Genomic DNA, 17,465 nt, shown 5'->3' on the forward strand with positions numbered 1-17,465 from the left:
CTTCCTAGGGAAATGCAGGTTATTAGGTAATAAAGAGATTGGAATATATTGTTTTATTTGACAGAGGCCTCATTCATTACATTTTTGTGAGCATTTCTCTGTTGAATCAGGCTTAAAATATTATCTACCCCTGTGATAGTAGGAAAAATGTGGTCAAAGACACTCATGGTCCCTGCCTTCCCTATTTAGGCCTATTTTATGATGGTCTAATGCGATGGGGCATTGGGTCCATTTCACTGGTAAAGCACACTGTATGCACGACTTTGTATCCTGGAATTTATCTCCAGTATTATTACACGGCTATTCCTTACACCAACTCAACCCTTCCTAAGCCTAACACAATTCATCAAATAATGTCAAACATTTGGTTGGTCTCAGTTAACATAACTAAATCCTTCACTTTTGGCAATTTAGTCAATTTTAAAATTTGCATAGTTATCTCAAACGATGAGATAAAAATTCTAGTTAATTATCTATTTATGTTCACTGATTTATAAGTTACCTGAAGGTGGAAAAGTTAATTATTGTCGTGCCCTCTCTTTCTTGTGCAATGTGTGGGATATAGAAATCACACCAGAAACTTTTAAATTCTTTGTATTTTTGAATTGTCAATCTATTGGAACCAGAATTTTTACTGATGGATTCTGATGAACTCTCCATGTATTAAATATATGTACTAGTTTTCTTTGATATTTGCTAGAAATGTTTAGCATACCATGTTTTTCATATTATCATTATGACTGGTTTTTATATACATTCTATTTAAAAACTCTTTTACTTTTAGAATTCTTCATTTACTTAAACTTGAGGAATTCTATTCCCTTTCATTGACTATACATTTTAATCTTTTTTATTTTGTTTTGTAAGTAACTTTTCAAATAATTCTGTTTTCAGCCCATCTAGGATTTATTTTTATTTCTAGAAAGAGAATATCTAAACCTATTTTCTCCAAATTGGTAAAATATTCTGCCAGCATAGTTTATTAATTAAGTACAAATTGAAAATTTTTTTCCTGTTAATATGTCATTTTATACATCTTTAAAATAATCAAATCTTTTCTTCTACTTTTTCTTTTTTTAGTTTATTTCTCTGCTACTAAAACACATATTTCAGTAATCAAATATTTCTAATGTTATTTATACCTGGTACACCCCCAAAAGAAACCAAATCTGTTGCCATCGAGTCTATTCTGACTCATAGTCACTCTGTAGAACAGAGCAGAACTGCCCCATAGAGTTTCCAAGGAGCAGCTGGTAGAGTCAAAATGCTGATTTTTTGGCTAGCAGCTGAGCTCTTTGACCACTATGCCACACCCTTTTATTTAAGAGCTCTCTTTGGAAAACAAAGGATTTTGTTTTTCTTTCAGAAAGTGAGCATCACAGTCATATCACTCAAAAACAGAAATGGAAATCTTGACAGAGGCTTCGTTTGTTCTGAAAATTATGCTTATGAATATGGTATACTTCCCCTGAGCCACATCCCTGGCCATGTATCTGTATGTACAGTTTTGTTTTTATTAAGGAGTTTTGTTATGCTGCTCAATCTTTTAGTGAATGACTCTCTGATATCAAGCATGATGTAAAGGGCACTCATGATGTCATTTCCTTGTGTCCCTATGAATTCCAATGACCTTACGCTAGCTGTCTTTCAAATAGCATGCATGTTACCAGTGTATCAGGGAAATATTGAATCCTGCCTCCTAGTGTTCATCACTGGGTGGCAGTATTAGACTTCTGCCAGTGTCTCCATGTGCAAATGTTCGTATAACAGACATTTCCAAAGTTATCTGAGCATTAGGATTATGGCTTTCTAATGCAAAAGCTATACAAAGAAAAAAGAAGACAAAAGGAGAATTAGTACATCTGAATTGTGGTGTCAGCAAAAGATATTTAAAATACCATGGACTGTCAGAAGAATGTAATGAGTTAACTTACTTTGAGTATGATCTTGTCTAAATTTTATTTCACAAAAGTGTGATAATATTCTAAGTCAATCCTTGGGGAAAAGTGTAAATACATATTTCCCTTTTTTCTACATATAACTATGCCTAACATTTCTCTAATTCTAAAAGTTCATTTGGAAGCAGAAAACATGGAAATTCAATTAAAATTTTGGAAGATTAATGAACTGTTGCCAATAAGAAGAGAGACTATAATGTAAAATTAAAGTCAAGTGATACTGCTCCAAAAACACACTCATACACATAAACTAACCTAAATTCACATATACATTTAAGATCAGGGTGTTTCAGTCAGAACGCTTTTGGTTGCAAATGACAAAAAACTCAACTAAAAACTTTTCGAACTATAAATGTACTTAATAATTGGTCATCGTAACTATAAACTTCAAGGTTATGGCAAGCTTCAGGGTTAGTTGATAAAGTGTATCAATTTTGTGTAAAGGAGCCATGCATGCAAGTAAAATTTAGCTCACTCAAAGTTAAGGTGCCAGTTTGAAGTCCTAGTCAAGTTGAGTCTTGGTCCAACAAAGAATGAAGTGATTAAGACACATCCTCTTGGATTGGGAGTTAAATCTTCATGTTGTGACTATTCATGAAAGCAATTGCTGATGGTGTTTGAGAAATAGATCAGTATGGTTCCAGCTGATCTAGATTCAGGCTTAGATCAACAGCATCTGCTCCAATCCAGAAGTGCAGAACTGTGATTACCTGCCTTTTCAATAATTAGAAGGTAAATTTCAGTAACTTACCTAGTCCCAATGTTCTCTGCCTCTGAGCCATAAGGTTTATTGGGTATAATGCCTCTAACAGTCAGAGTAAGGCCTTCCTCTACTAGGAATATAGTAACGCATGAGAGCCTGTGACTTGTTCTCCCTTCATTTTGGAATAAATATTATCTACTTTATCTAAAGAATTAGTCAATGTTCAAACATAACAAGAGGTGGCATATGATCAGGAACCTATGGTACTGAAGGAAGAAGTCCAAGCTGCTCTGAAGGCATTGGCGAAAAACAAGGCTCCAGGAATTGATGGAATATCAATTGAAATGTTTCAACAGACAGATGCAACACCTGAAGTGCTCACTTGTCTATGCCAAGAAATGTGGAAGACAGCTTCCTGGCCAGCTGACTGGAAGAGATCCATATTTATGACTATTCCCAAGAAAGGTGATCCAACCAAATGTGGAAACTATAGAACAATATCATTAATATCACACCCAAGCAAAATTTTGCTGAAGATCATTCAAAAATGGCTGCAGCAGTATATCGACAGGGAACTGCCAGAAACTCAGGCCGGTTTCAGAAGAGGATGTGGAACCAGGGATATCATTGCTGATGTCAGATGGATCCTGGCTGAAAGCAGAGAATACCAGAAGGATGTTTACCTACGTTTTCTTGACTATACAAAGACATTTGACTGTGTGGGTCATAACAAACTATGGATAACATTGCGAAGAATGGGAATTCCAGAACACTTAATTGTGCTCATGAGGAACCTTTACATAAATCAAGAGGCGGTTGTTCGTACAGGACAAGGGGGTACTGATTGGCTTAAAGTCAGGAAAGGTGTGAGTCAGGGTTGTATTCTTTCTTCAAGCCTATTCAATCTGTATACTGAGCAAATAATACGAGAAGCTGGACTATATGAAGACGAACGGGGCATCAGGATTGGAGGAAGACTCAAACAACCTGCATTATGCAGATAACACAACCTCGCTTGCTGAAATTGAAGAGGACTTGAAGGACTTACTAATGAAGATCAAAGACCACAGCCTTCAGTATGGATTGCACCTCAGCACAAAGAAAACAAAAATCCTCACAAGTGGACCAATGAGCAACATCATGATAAATGGAGAAAAGATTGAAATTGTCAAGGATTTCATTTTACTTGGATCCACAATCAACAGCTATGGAAGCAGCAGTCAAGAAATCAAAAGACGCGTTGCATTGGGCAAATCTGCTGCAAAGGACCTCTTCAAAGTGTTGAAGAACAAAGATGTTACCTTGAAAACTAAGGTGGGCCGAGCCCAAGCCATGGTATTTTCAATCACGTCATATGCATGTGAAAGTGGACAATGAATAAGGAAGACCAAAGAATTGATGCCTTTGAATTGTGGTGTTGGCGAAGAATATTGAATATACCATGGACTGCCAAAAGAAAGAACAAACCTGATTTAGAAGTACAGCCAGAATGCTCCTTAGAGGCAAGGCTGGTGAAACTGCGTCTTACATACTTTGAAGGTGTTGTCAGGAGGAATCAGTCCCTGGAGAAGAACATCATGCTTGGCAGAGTACAGGGTCAGTGGAAAAGAGGAGGACCCTCAAGGAGGTGGATTGACACAGTGGCTGCAACAATGAGCTCAGGCATAACAACTATTGTAGGGATAGCTCAGAATTAGGCGGTGTTTCGTTCTGTTGTGCATTGGGTTTCTATGAGTCGGAACCGACTCGATGGCATCTAACAACAACAACAACAACATTTTATTTACTAATATAAAATTCATAATTTAGTATTCACTTTATTTTAGAATTTTCTCTTCACATTACAGACTTTTCTCATTACTTGCTTGTCTGCTACTTTTTCTTAGCAAGACTCAAGCCTTTTTCCTCTAGGGATGTCTAGGGAAGAAAACCTTCCAGGAGAGGAAATTTCATTTGAATTTTTTCCAAATATTCTAATAAACTAATTCATAATGAACTTGCATTGTCTTTCATTTAAAATAGTGATGATGTAAAAAGCCACACACTATGTCTGCACATATAAATGGAAGAATTATTTCCAGATAGAATGACCCAAGAGATTTCTGAAAATTCAAATTCCTGTCCAGGCTGGAGACTCTCTTTAATTGGCATCTAGTCCTGTAAATGGTTTTTTTGTGATATTTTCTCTTGATACATGTCTCTCATTGCTTGTAGGAATTCCTGGAAGGTCATGATTTTCTGGAGTGCAGTTGGAGAGATGTAGGAGCATTATTCTAGTGAGGAAAGACATGGTCTTTGATATGCTTTTTGAATGACTGAATGTCTGAAAAGTTCTGTTCCTATCTGTGAGAAGCTCTGTCATTGGCTTTTCTGGGAAGCTAAATCCCAGCCTTTGCCTTGTTAGGTACAGAATTAATGAGGAGAGAGACATGAGCATGACCCTAAATCCTCAGTCAAAAACTTTTGTTTGCTTCATTATAATTGATTAAGAAAGAAAAATTCAAATAACTAATTTCAGTGATTTTTACTTTGTGTCACTAAATAATGAGCTTGGCCAGGTTAATTTCCATTAATTTGCCCAGTTTTTACATAGTCATGGAAACATGGCACCCTCATTGTTCTTCTAGCACATTTTCCCGACAGGTGAGAATGTTCAACTGTTTACTATTATTTTTAAAAGTCTTCATTTTCCAGGCATCTATATATACACTTCCACAGTTATCTGAAAAAAAATGGTATGATGGGTAGCTTGTGTGGAAGTGTGAAGAGTGTAACCACTTGGAACTATTTCTGGGCCCACTGATCAGATGCACATTGCCATGCGTTCTGTGATTTCAGATAAATACATGAGGTATGTACGATTACTCTCAAGAAGCCCTGATTTTCAGGACCAAGGACAAGAACCAAGAGGTGAGATTTTGAAACATTTGAAGGAGGACACTCATTAAAAATATTACATGATATATAGAAATAGAGCTAGTTTCTTAAAAATATTTCTTTAGGTTTATTGCTAATTGGTAAAATTAAGCAAGAGAAACACAGAAATTAACCAGAACCTACACAGTCTATTCCGCTTTAGTATTTTATCAGATAGACGTTTACTGTCCGTTTGCCAGAAAACAAAAGAAGCATGCTGTGCATTACAACGAATTCAGTAGGTCTGTAACCTTGGTTCGTAGGATATGCGATATGTTAATAAAGATTTATAATTAATTTAGATGTATTTGAGCTAAATCAAAAAACCAAACCCATTGTTGTCAAGTGGATTTTAACTCATAGCGACCCTGAAGGACAGAGTAGAGCTACCCCATAGAGTTTCCAAAGAGCAGCTGGTGGATTCAAACTACCAACCTTTTAGTTAACAGCCATACTCTTAACCACTGCACCACCAAGGCTCCATATGTGAACTAGAAAATTTAAAGCTATGTATTATATCAAGTGTGTCAGGGTGTAAAAAAATGTCTGTTATGTCTGGAAGTTTGATATGTGCTTTTAAGTGTGAATGTTTTAAATGATGACAACAACCTTACATATGTATGTATATATTATATTTACTTATGTATATCTTTTTGTATATATACAAAATTTTGACAACAACCATAGTACTATATATGTTTTTTAAAAAATTTATACTAAAAGAAACTGGTGAACAGGAAGTACCTTGCCTACTGCCGCTTAGAAAAAAACTGCCGCTTAGAGAGACTTATAAATCTGTAATTGTAATGTACTATATAGAAGTTATTTTTGTTACTATGGCATTTTAATTAATATTTGTAAAAAGCCATGTCCTTATAAAAATAAGTTAAATGATTTTTCTTCTAGAAAGGTGTAAACTTAGTGGTTTAAGTTGACAGCCTAGTAATTATTTTAGTTTTTATAGTATCAAATCTTTGAGGAGTGAAATTATAGTGGATACTTTACATACTGATTGTTTTACATGGAAATAATTTAGCTGGGCAATAGAATATTTATTTCAGTGAAATCCAGCATTGATTATTAATAACATTAAGGGCACTAGACCTTGCAGAAAATAAGTAGTTAAAAAACAATTAGATATAAACTATCTTTACCATTATGTTCTTCAATAGCTGTGCCTTTATTAATCTACAGCTTCAAAAATGGTAGAACTCCTGAATCACCCAGACATACAGAGTGCTCATTACAGCTGGTTTCTAAAAGAAAGCTCAGAATTCTTCTGCACAGGTTCTTTCCCCTCAACCAAATCCATATAAATGAAATCAGCTTGTCTACGTTTGAGAAGTAGTAATTTGGCAATTTTCTGCAAGAATGAACAATCCTAGAGATTGTGTTTGTATCTGTATATGTACTGTTCTGTCTTATCTGAGTTTGTCTTTAACCAGAAGTGCTAGGTCCTCGGAGGGATCAATGTTCTTTTTTTTCCTTTGAATTTTCTTTTCTTTTTCTTCTTTTCCTTCCCTTCCTTTCTCTTTCCTTCTCTCCTCCCCTCCCATCTTCTCTCCTCTGCTCTTCTTTTTTTGTTTGTTTGTTTTACTCTTGTCTCCCTTTTCCCCTTCCTTTCATTTCCTTTCCTTTTTCATTCTTTATTTTCTAGGATGGGCTCTGTGTTTATTTGTAATGGCTTCCCAGAAAGCCTCCTGAGTAAATTCAGGAAGCCTCAGAGGTTGACCTTCCAGCACTCTTTCACTAGAAGTAGTCTTTCTGAAGATTTCTCAAGAAAGCTATCCCCACTTAACACATTAATATCCCCATTACCTGTGTATAGTAATTTTTTAAATATAATTTCTCTGCTTCCTGTTTTGAGTCTTCTTTTCTTTCATTTTCTACTCTTTAGGTCTCCATCTGATCCATGGGTACAAGTTTTTCCTTTTTTTCTGCTTAACATTCATTAATATACATACCATGACAGGTATATATTATGACACATATACAACAAAATAGATAGTTCTTATAATGCACAGTTTTATCCTATGTCCAAAACTGTGTGTCTGTGAGTTACAGGTATATAATATTATTTTTATAAGAAGTATGCTTATTCCTAATGTGAAAAAGATCCAGAAGATTTATTCTGATGAAATGTCCATAGAGAAACATTCAAGGACAATAATAAAAAGGTGTTGTTTATTGATTCTTTATCAGGATCCAACAGTGCTCTAGGCACTTTACATATAAAAACACACACACGCACAAATTTCAGAGATATGTACTACTGGTTTCCCGTTTTACAAATTATGAAACTGAGGCACGAAGAGGTTTATGAAGTTGCACAAGGTCACAGATACAGTAAGCGGTGAAGGCGGAATTCAAACACAGACAGCGTTGCCCCAGAGTACGCATTATTCGTCACTGTGCTGTGCGCTGTTTCCAAGGGTGTCCTGGGCCTTAAACAGGCACACACTGAGTGAGAAAGCTAACCATTATTTGGTCACTTGAATGATCCAATTCCAACACCGACTAGCATTTTTTAAAGTAACATTGATGAGCTTGGAGATTGTTGTTTAGTTACAAATATATAAACAGAAACATCCAGCAGAATAAAATAAGATGGGGTTTCACTGATAGTGTCACAGACAGTTGGACTAGAAAGGATTCTAAGATCATCTAGTTTGAATCTTTATTTTTCAATGAGTAAATTGAGACAGATTTGAGACTAAATCTAGAAAATATAGCAAATAAATAAAACTCATACCTTCTTACACTGAGTTTGGATTTTTTCTTTGAGTATGTTTCTTTTCGGAATCTGGATATTGAAGTTCTAATTCTGACCACTCTCAGCGCCTAAGAAGTATTACATATTAAACCCTCTTCTGTTGTCCTCTACCTCTCTTTACAGCATCTATTTTCTCCCCCATGGCTACCCAGCTCACATGCAATGGATTTGAAAAATGCTGGCTGGTAATGTACTAGTTGTTAGTTGTTATATGTCAGTTAACTTCAGTTCAAAAATGTTTGCTGAAAATATAGAGTATATTGCAAGGGTACTCACCACAAATACAACCAACTCAAGATACTGACTGTACGTCAATAAGGTATAGAAATGTGTTAGGAGTTGTGGGATAACCAAAGTGAAAATGGAGGGGACTATGGATCCTTAAGAAGAGACATTCAATCTATGGCCCAATACTTTGTACAGGGAATAATATACTAAATAATTTCATAGTTATCTGATACATTTCAAATTCCAGCCCCTTCAAATTTAATGGGAGATTCATAAAGACAGAAAAACATTTGAGGCATAAAGGACCAAACTTCTAAGAGTGGAATATCATAATATTTAGTGAGATATTCCTAAAAAGGGGTTATTTTTGGTGCTGTATAGATCATATTGTAAAGGGACTCACCACAAATACTACCAGCTCTAAGTACTGATTCTATGTCAATTTATTTGTTTAGAGTTTATCTTCATCACTAGAGAATGTTTCTTGAGAGCAGAAATCCTTTCCCTCTTTGTCATTGCTGATCTCTGTGCCAAGCACTGTCATGTTTTAAAAAAAGAGTATTAAATGAATGAAAGGCTGTCGAACCTCTGACTGATCTTCTCTATATAAGGTCCACTAAGATTTATAGACAGAACCTCGTAATCATAGGCCCAATCCAGTCATCTGAGAATAAGTAGAATTCTTAAGGGAAGACATACTGGGATCTTTGAAAGAGAAACTCAGTAGATATTTCTAAATGTTTATTGTGAATAAGCCACAGTACAAGATTAATAGTGAAGAAGAGCTCCATGACCTAATGCATATATTCACAGTGATGTCCATGATTTCATTACAGGTCTTGTTTTTCTGAGCTCTCATCTCTGAAGCAGGTCTTATAGAAGAGTAAATGGGATACAGTAACAGTGTAACAGAATTTGTTCTCCTGGGACTCACTCAGGACCCTGAGGGCCAAAAAGTGTTATTTGTCATGTTTCTGCTCATCTACATTGTGACAATGGTGGGCAACCTACTTATTGTCATGACTATTATTGTCAGCCCCTCCCTGGGCTCCCCCATGTACTTCTTCCTTGCCTATCTGTCACTTATGGATGCTGTTTATTCCACTGCCGTTTCCCCCAAAATGATTCTAGACTTACTCTGTGATAAAAAGACTATTTCCTTCCCAGCTTGCATGGGCCAGCTCTTTATAGAACACTTATTTAGTGGTACTGAGGTCTTTCTTCTGGTGGCAATGGCCTATGACCGCTATGTGGCCATCTGTAAACCACGGCACTATTTGACGGTCATGAATCGACGGTTTTGCATTCTCTTGCTGGTGGTGGCCTGGGTTGGAGGAGTTTTGCACTCTGTGATTCAACTTCTCTTTGTGCACAGACTCCCCTTCTGTGGCCCCAATGTCATTGATCACTTCATGTGTGACATGTACCCGTTATTGGAACTTGCTTGCTCTGACACCTATTTTATAGGGCTCACTGTTGTTGCCAATGGTGGAGCCATCTGTATGGCAATTTTTATCCTTCTACTAATCTCCTATGGGGTTATCCTAAGATCCCTGAAGACTCACAGTCAGGAAGGGAGGCACGAAGCCCTGTCTACCTGCAGCTCCCACATCACAGTGGTTGTCCTTTTTTTTGTCCCATGTATCTTCGTATATGTTAGACCTGTTTCCAACTTTCCTATTGACAAATCCATGACTGTGGTTTTTACAGTTATCACTCCCATGTTGAATCCTCTGATATATACCCTGAGAAATTCTGAGATGAAAAAAGCTGTGGAAAAAAATCTGGAGTACAAAGTTAACCACAGGTAGAGTAAGAATTTGTGTCCACACTGAAAATATCATTGCTAATTCTAAAGCAAAATATAGGCGATAAATGATCACAATGATCACAAGGAGCGATTAAGGCAATTCAGTGGATTCTCGAGGAATACTTCTCTTTATTGATGCAAACACATCCAAAATGTAGAATAAATTACTCTTTGAGGTTAGAATTAAACTAATAGAGACATTCTGGAGGCTGGATGAAGGGCATTTGTATTTTTTATTTTATAAATAAAAGTAAAACTAAGCTCACATTGTAATTTTATTTTTCTCAGTACATGCTGAAACAAGACTTAGAAGAAATTCTTTTGTTTTTTTCCTTTTAAAAAGAGAAAAAAACAAGCTATTTTGGAAAATTTTGTATTATTCAAATTAATGAGAAAACAATTAGGCCAATCCTTAGAACAAATTTCTGAGGCCAAAAGTACGGTTTTAAAATTTTGCTCTTCATTATTCTATTAGCACAACAGTTTTTTTTTAAGCTCCACTATGTACTTTGTGTTTAAGATTATTTCTCTTCTTCTGGGCAATGCCTATGCATTTGTAATTCTGCAGATTTTAGTGGGACATGATATTGTGTTTGGTTTGAGACACCATCGGTGAGCAATTTTGGTAGATAGGATGTGGTTGATGAAGAAAACTCATTCTAGCTCTTGATTAGAGGACAGATAGTATGCTCACGTGGGTTTGAAAATAACATTAATCTAAGTTATAAACAATGTTTTCCTCATTAGCAATTATGTGCATTTTTGCAATTCTTAAAAGATTAGATAGAGGTTCTGATTTTATCTCCATGAAATTGAATTTATGAAAAGAAATGTGTTATTTTACATAAGCAGCATGTTCTCTAAAAGTTGTATTAAATTTAAATATGTTTTAATGTAAACACTTAGTAATGATTTGTTTTGGTAAAAATAAAGTTTTGGTTTTTTCATTTTCATGTAAAAAAAATGCTTTTCTCAGTCTACAGCCCATCCAGACACATCCCCAAACCAGAAAACAGAAAGAATTTTCTTAACGTAATATGGAACATAATCTACTCTTAACAAGATTTTACTTTTTTAACTAAAAGAAAGGTTTTAGAACTTTTCTTACTTTTGATGTGTAATTTTTCATGTATATCCAGCAACATATGCAATTATTTATAAATCTTATGGCCTCTTACCTAGTATATTATCAATATCATTGAAACTACCTGATTGCTCTTCTCTGATGACATTTCTCCACCTCTTCTCAGAAGTAATCCCAATGCTAAGTTTTTAATCACAATTAAAAATAGTTTAATTATGTATGTATGTATCCTTAATGTATATTGTTTAGATTTTCTTATTCTAGTAGTTTCCTTATGGACTATTTGGTATTGTCTATGTGTAGGATTATATCATCTGCGAATAGGGATAGTTTTGCCAATTCCTTTTCAGTTTGGATGCCATTATTTCTTTTTCTTGCCTTATTGCTCTAGCTAGGACTTCCAGCACAAGGTTAAATAGGAGTGGCAATAAAGGGCCTCCTTGTTTTGCTGATGTTCTAAGGGGGAATGCTTTCAGCCTCTCTCCACTGAGAATGATGTTGGCTTTTGGTTTTGCATAGATGTCCTTTATTATGTTGAGGAATTTCTCTACTATTCCTATTTTATTGAGAGTTTTATCAGGAATAAGTGTTGAGCTTTATCAAATGTCTACTGTGTTATGGGATTTTTTCTTTTGTTCTATTTATATGATGGATTATGTTGATTGATTTTCTAATGTTGAACCAACCTTGCATATCTGGTATGAATCTCACGTGGTAGGGGTGTATTACTTTTTTAATGTGATGCTGAAATCTATTAGTTAGAATTTTGCTGTGCATTTTTGCTTTTGTATTCATGAGAGATATTGGTCTGTATTTTTATTTTTTAAATTTGTGTGTTTTCCTGGCTTTGGTATCAGGGTTATACTGGCTTTATAGAATGAATTTGGGAGATTTCCTGCATTCCTATGCTCTGAAATAGTTTGAATAGCACTGGTGTGATCTCTTCTCTGAACGTTTGGTAGAATTCTCCAGTGAAGCTGTCCAGACCAGGGCTTTTCTTTGTTGGGAGTTTTTTATTTTATTTTATTTTTTATTTTTACCCCATTCAATCTCTTCTCTTGTTATGCATTTTTCAGATTTTCTATCTCAGTTTTTGTTAGTTTAGGTAGGTAGTGTGTTTCTAGAAATTTGTCCATTTCCTCTCGTTTCTCAAATTTGTTGGAGTACAATTTTTCATAGTATTCTGGTGTGATATTTATTTTCGTTATTTCTGTTGTAAAGTCTCTCATCTCAGCTTATTTGGGTGTTTTCCTCTTCTGCTTTTCTCTTGTCAGCTTGTCCAATGGTTTGCCGAATTTTTTGATCTATTCAAGCAGCGAAGTTTTTGTCTTGTTGGTTCTTTCTATTTTTTTTTTTTTCCTGTTATTTCATTTATTTCTGCTCCAATCCTTATTACTTCCTTTCTTCTCTTGCCTCTGGCCTCTTTTTGCTATTCTCTTTCTACTTGTTTGAGTCATAGTGCTAACATTTTCATTTTGATTTGTCCTTCTATTTTGATGTGTGCATTTATTGCTATAAGTTGACCTCTGAACACTGCCTTTGCTGTGTTGCAAAAGCTTCGATAGGACAAGTTTACATTCTCATGTGATTCTGGGAATTTTTTGATTCTCTCTTTTAGCCAATGGTTTTTAAGCAAGATGTTATTCAGGTTTCATGTATTTGATTTTTCCCTTGCTCTTCTTATTGTTGTTTTCTACTTTTATGGTGGTGTGATTAGAGAGAATGTTTTGTATTATTTTGATGTTTTGGATTTTATTGAGGCTTGTTTTGTGCTAAAATGTGGTCTATTCTAGAGAATGTTTCATATGCTTTGAAAAAATGCACACTTCGCTGCTGTTTGGTGGAGTGTTCTACATACACCTCTGAGGTCAGGTTGGGTGATCATGGCCTTTAGATGTTCTGTATTTTTGCTGAGTTTCTTTCTAGATGTTCTGTCCTTCACCTAGTGATGTGTTGAAGTCTTCTACTATTATTGTGGAACTGAGCATTTCTTTTTTCCTTGCTCTTAGAATTCCTTTTATGTATTTTAGAACCCTGTCATTGAGTGCATAGATATTTATTAAGATTATGTGTTCTTGGTTGATTGTCATCTCAATCATTATATAATGTCCTCCCTTGTCTAGATGATCGATTTTACCTTAAAGTCTTATTTATCTGAGAGTAATATTGCTACACCTACTCTTTTTTGGTTACTGCTTGCTTGATATAGTTTTTCTTTCTTTTAATTTTTATTATGTTTATGTCTTGTGTCAATGATATGTCTCTTGTAGACAACATATTGATGAATCTTTTTTTTTTAATCCATTCTGACACTCTCTGTCTCTTTATGGGTGCATTTAAGCCATTAACATTCAGTGTGATTATTGATAGACAGGTATGCATTTATTGCCTTCATGTTGTGCTTTTCTTTTGTGGTGCTGATGTTTTCTTTGTTGCTCTTACTTTCCTGTGCTGCGTTCCTTTTGTTTGTGGATTTTCTTTCGTTTGTGTAGGTTTTGTGTTTACTGAATTTTTGTGTGTTTCTTCTTTTTTTTATTTGGATGGTTAAGTTTGTTAACTTTCTTTGTGGTTTCCTTGAAATTTCCCCATATCTTCCTAAGTCTGAATCAGTTGTTTATTGCTTGATATTGCCTTGACTTCCTCTCCATCTGAAAATTCTATGTTTACCCCATTTATTCTCCTTTTTATTGTTTTGACACTGTCATCATTTACTGATTGACATTTCTGTTTTCCTTTCTAAGTCTTTAGCTTTATTTTAATATTAAGAGTTCTTTATCTAGGTTAGTATCTGGCTGATGCTGACCTATGTCCCAGACTCTGGTGTTGTCTGATGTTGCTAGTTCTCTAACATAAGGTCTGCCCTCAATATTTGTTTGGTTTTTTAGAATTACCTCAACTTCTGTTTATCTGGATATGTACTTATTTTGCTATTGTATTGGAGAGTCTTGCAGGATATATTATTCTTAGTTTGCATTTTTATCAATTCGAGGTTTTATATATGTCATCCTATCACCTTCTTACCTGCATTGTTTTTGCCAAGTAATCAGAGTTTAATCTTATTTTTCCCTTTTATAAGTGACTTTTCGTTTTTCTAGATCTGCTTTCAGGATTCCTTCTTTGTCTTTGGTTTTGGCAAGTGTGATTATGATGTATTGTTGTGACATTCTTTTGTAGTTCATCATATATGGGGCTATCTGAGCTTATTAGGTGGTCAGGTTTTCTTCTTTCATGATATTTGGAAGTTTTCTGTCAGTAAATCTTCAACAACCTTCTCTATGTTTTCCACTTTCTCTCCCTGTTCTTATACTCCAATCATATGCAAATTTTTGCTCTTGATTATGTCCCACATAATTCTTAATTTTTCTTCATTGTCTTCTCTAATTTTTCCTCAGAGAAAGTGGTGTACATATGTTTGCCTTCAATATAGTTGATTCTGTCTTCTATTGTTTCAAATTTGCTTTTAACCTTCTATTAAGTTGTCTATTTCTGAACTTTTGTTATCTTTTTGATTTAGATTTGCCTTTTTTTTTCTTTTGCATGGTTTCTAATTGTTTATTTATTGTGATTTTCCTGAATTCTTGTATATTTTTGTCTTTGTTTTCCTTGATTTTGAGTATGTTTTTGTTGGTTTCATCTCTTTTTTTCCATGATTTTGTGAATTTTTTCTTTTTTTTCCCCTGTGTTTTTCTTAATCTCTTTCCTAATGTCTTGGAAAGCTCTAAATATTGGTATTTTGAATTACTAGGTAGTTCCATTGCCTTTTCTTCTACCAGAAGTTTATCTGATTCTTTATTTTGGTCACTTGCTGGAGCCATCTTGTCCTGCTGTCTCCAAGATATTAAAGTCTTATTTTCGTTATATATTGATTGTATATTTATTTGTTTCATCCTGTTTTTCTCTTTTGTTTTCATCTCAGGGTAGGTAGGCTGGACATTCTTTGGTGCTTGCTTGTCTCTGGTATGATAGCTTTCACCACCTTCTCTGACTGGCAAGGCAACACCAGGCAGGGTGAGCCCACTTCTTTCTACGCTGATTTGGTGAGGTGGGTGAAGGTATACTGGGTGGGTGTTTTTTGCCTTCTGATGTTGTTCCAGAGGTGTGCAAATATTCACAGCCCCTCACCAGTTGGGCGGGGGTGTCAGATGGGGTGTGGTACAGGCTTACTTCCCACCATTCAGCAATTGGTTGAGTGGTGGTAGAGGACGTGCAATGGAAATCTGGGATGGAGGTGTGCCTGAGTGTTGGGGGATGCTCTAGCCTTGGCTGCTTTGTGGGGGCCCAAGTAAAAGGAGGGAAGCGGCATATGGGGCAGAAGGGTGAGGTATGGAAAAGCTTGTATTTCTGGTTACCAAGGGTTCTATGTCCTGTTGTGAGCTCTGTGAAGTTGCTTTCCCATCTTTCCTGTCTGAGCTCGTTGCTGGCTGTGCTTCAAGATGGCAACACTGTTCACATTTGTTGACAGGGGGCCTCCACTTCGTGTATCTCCTAGATCTCTGTTTTCTGTCAGTATCTTCTCTCATTCGGTATTCTTTAAAATAATTTTTCTTGTGCTTTAAGTGAAAGTTTACAAATCAAGTCAGTCTGTCACATATAAACTTATATACACCTTACTACATACTCCCATTTACTCTCCCCCTGATAAGTCAGCCCGCTCCCTCCTTCCAGTCTCTCCTTTCATGACCGTTTTGTCAGTTTCTAACCCTCTCTACCCTCCCATCTCCCCTCCAGACAAGAGCTGCCAACACAGTCTCAAGTGTCCACCTGATACAAATAGCTCACTCTTGATCAGCATCTCTCTCCAACCCCTTGTCCAGTCCCTTCCATGTCTGATGAGTTGTCTTCAGGACTGGTTCCTGTCCTGGGCCTACAGAAGGTTTGGTAAACATGACCCCCGGGATACTTCTAGTCTCAGTCAGACCATTAAGTCTGGTCTTTTTATGAGAATTTGGGGTCTACATCCCACTGTTCTCCTGCTCCCTCAGGGATTCTCTGTTGTGCTCCCTGTCAGGGCAGTCATCAGTTGTGGCTGGGCACCTCCTAGTTCTTCTGGTCTCAGGATGATGTAAGTCTCTAGTTCATGTGGCCCTTTCTGTGTTGGGCTCATAGTTATCGTGTGACCTTGGTGTTCTTCATTCTCCTTTGATCCAGGTGGGTTGAGACCAACTGGTGCATGTTAGATGGCCGCTTGTTAACATTTAAGACCCCAGATGCCACACTTCAAAGTGGGATGCAGAATGTTTTCTTCATACAATTTATTTTGCCAATTGACTTAGCAGTCCGCTTAAGCCATAGTCCCCAAACCCATGCCCTTGCTCCACTGACCTTCGAAGCGTTCAGTTTATTCAGGAAACCTCTTTGCTTTTGGTCCAGTCCAGTTGAGCTGACCTTCCCTATATTGGGTATTGCCCTTCCCTTCACCTAAAGTAGTTCTTATCTACTATTTAATCAGTAAATAACCCTCTCCCACCCTCCCTACCTCCCCCCTCTCGTAACCACAAAAGAATGTGTTCTCAGTTTATACTATTTCTCAAGATCTCATAATAGTGGTCTTATACAATATTTGTCCTTTTGCCTCTGACTAATTCGCCAAGAGTCGGAAACGACTCGATGGCACTAGTTTTTTTTTTTTTTTTTTTTTTTAATTTCAGTCAGCATAATGCCTTCTAGGTTCCTCCATGTTATGAAATGTTTCACAGATTCTTCACTGTTCTTTGTTGATGCATAGTATTCCATTGTGTGAATATACCATAATTTATTTAACCAGTCACCCATTGAGGGACACCTTGGTTGCTTCCAGCTTCTTGCTATTGTAAACAATGCTGCAATAAACATGGGTGTGCATATATCTGTTCTTGTAAAGTCTCTTATTTCTCTAGGTTATATTCTGAGGAGCGGGATTTCTGGGTTGTATTGTAGTTCTATTTCTAACTTTTTAAGAAAAGGCCAGATGGATTTCCAAAGTGGTTGTACCATTTTACATTCCCACCAGCAGT

General features: G+C 36.0%; 1 pseudogene; it reads left to right on the top strand.

Moving 5' to 3' along the window:
• Window positions 1-1,308: 1,308 nt before the first annotated feature.
• LOC135229394 (olfactory receptor 4A5-like) lies at window positions 1,309-16,949 on the top strand (annotated as a pseudogene).
• The last annotated feature ends 516 nt before the right edge of the window (window positions 16,950-17,465 follow it).

Source organism: Loxodonta africana, unplaced genomic scaffold, assembly GCF_030014295.1.
Source record: "Loxodonta africana isolate mLoxAfr1 unplaced genomic scaffold, mLoxAfr1.hap2 scaffold_29, whole genome shotgun sequence".
Classification (NCBI taxonomy): domain Eukaryota; kingdom Metazoa; phylum Chordata; class Mammalia; order Proboscidea; family Elephantidae; genus Loxodonta; species Loxodonta africana.